The sequence below is a fragment of the Macrobrachium nipponense genome, chromosome 29, assembly GCF_015104395.2.
Source record: "Macrobrachium nipponense isolate FS-2020 chromosome 29, ASM1510439v2, whole genome shotgun sequence".
Lineage (NCBI taxonomy): Eukaryota > Metazoa > Arthropoda > Malacostraca > Decapoda > Palaemonidae > Macrobrachium > Macrobrachium nipponense.
In genome coordinates, this window is record NC_061092.1 from 73,925,023 (window position 1) to 73,927,522 (window position 2,500).

Sequence of the window (2,500 nt, forward strand, 5' to 3'; positions counted from 1 at the left end):
AGGACCCTGACAAGCAACCTCCGAACATCCCGGAAGAATCGCTTAAGACACTTCTAGACATCTGTACAAAGAGAGCCCCCTTCACCACCCACAGAGGACAGATGTTTCGTCAGAAAGACAGCGTGGCAATGGGGTCCCCCTTGGGCGTCCTCTTTGCCAACTTTTACATGGGTACCGTTGAAGAGCGGGTTTTTTCGCAGCACGATGTCCCCGACGTATGCCAGATACATCGACGACATATTTGTTCAGCTGACTCCGAGGAAGAGGTTGAAGCCCTTCGCCAGCAGTTCCTGCACAACAGCGCCCTTAATTTCACAATTAAATTTAGCAGCGAAGATCGGCTCCCCTTCCTCGACGTCCTAATTACGAAGACTACCCCGAAGGATGACCACCACCGTCCTACACCAAATCCACTAACTTGGGACTTTGCTTAAATGGAGAAAGTGAGTGTCCTGCGAGGTTCAAGACCACCACCGTCAGGGCCTTCGTGAGGAGGGCCTTAAACTCACTGTTCAGCGTGGCAGGACCCACCCCACACAGAACTGGACCGAGCCTCACAAATGATGATTAATAACGGTTACTCCAACAAGCTGATCAACAGGGAGATCAGAACAGCTTAAACAAATGGTACATGGAGGACAGAGAGAATAAAGAGAATCCCCCCTCCGAGGATATACGTATTTTCTACAAGTCCTTCATGCACCACAGATATAAAGAAGAGGAGAGATGCCTTAAGAAGATTGTAGAAGAGAACGTCACCCCCGGGGGAGGAAGGGAAGAGGCTCTCTCTTATAATCTATTATAAGAACAGGAGAACAAGGGACCTGATTATGAGAAATAACCCTACCCCGCCTGCAGGAGATCCCCTGAAGCAGAATAACGTTGTCTACCAGTACACATGCCCTATCCAAGGATGTCCTGGAGTTTATATCGGTATGACAACGTTACGACTGTCTAAGAGGATCTCCTATCACGCCCAGAACGGTGCCATAAAACACCACGCCCTCACCGCCCACCAACAGCACATCGTGCGTGAGGATATCGTAAAAATCACAAAGATAATTGGAAGAGCCCCCGATCAGCGACGCCTACGCCTCCTTGAGGCATTATTTATCCTCGAGCAGAAACCCTTCCTTAATGCGACACAGGAACCCTTCCTGCTGCCCACCTGTGTAAGGAAGACCCAGCCCCCCCCTCCAGACGAGAACACCAGCGCCCAGGACGGGGCCAATATCGGAGAGGTTGGTAGAAATACCAGGAGTTACGTCACCACGGTCGCAGCCAATGAAAACCCGGCTCCAGGTGACGCAACACACCTGGAGAGATCAACGCGCCTCGAGAGTTTCCGACGCCTTGGCCGCCAGCCAATGGAAAAGTCGGAGCACCTCCGGGTCTGCAGGAGCATCCGTGAGCGCCCGCACGACCACGATATATAGCGAAAGACTCACCACTAAGATTCAGTCCTCCAGCAACCATTGCTGTGACCATGCCCTGGCAGATCTGGGCGAAACGTCAGAGAGAGAGAGAGAGAGAGAGAGAGAGGAGAGAGAGAGAGCAGACTTTAACAGTAATTATATGTATATAGCAGTAATAAAGATCATTCATTATGCCTACACTGGATTTGACGATCCCCCTTTGGCACGTTGCTTGCCAGTTTCAGCAACATTGAGAAATCCTTAATAAGGAAAATAGAGAAGACTCTATACAAAATTAATGGAGCTGATGCAGCAATCCTTTTCAACAAGACTTGTTTAAAAGAGGGTCTACTCCCAAGATATATATGTATATATATATACATATATATTTATATATGTATATATTTATACTATATATACTTATATATATATATATATATATATATATATATATATATATATATATATATACTATATATATATATATATATATAATATATATATATATATATATATATATATATATATATATATATATATATATATATAGATATAGATATATATATAATATATATCTATATCTATATATATATACTCTATATTTCTATATATATATATATTATATATATCTATATATTATATATTATATACTATGTTATATATATATATATATATTTTATATCTACATACCACATATTCTAATGAGGTATATATATTATATATAAATATATATATATATATCTATATATAGTATATATATATATATCTATATGTATATATATCATATATATATATATATTATATATATTCTATATATATAATATATATATATATACATATATATCTATATCTATATAGTATATATATATATATATCAGATATATATATATATATATGCTATATATATATATATTATATATTATATATATATATATATATATATATATATATATATGTATATATATATATATATATATATATAATATCTATATATATATATATATATATATATATATCATATATATATATATTATACATAATACATACAAAAGGAATGACAAAGAGGAAATATTGGCTTTAGATAG

General features: G+C 37.8%; 1 protein-coding gene across 1 annotated transcript in view; it reads right to left on the reverse strand.

The window, feature by feature from the left end:
* The window catches only part of LOC135206364 (uncharacterized), a 37,498-nt gene that overhangs the window by 32,364 nt on the left and 2,634 nt on the right, over positions 1 to 2,500 (reverse strand). The window lies entirely within an intron of this gene.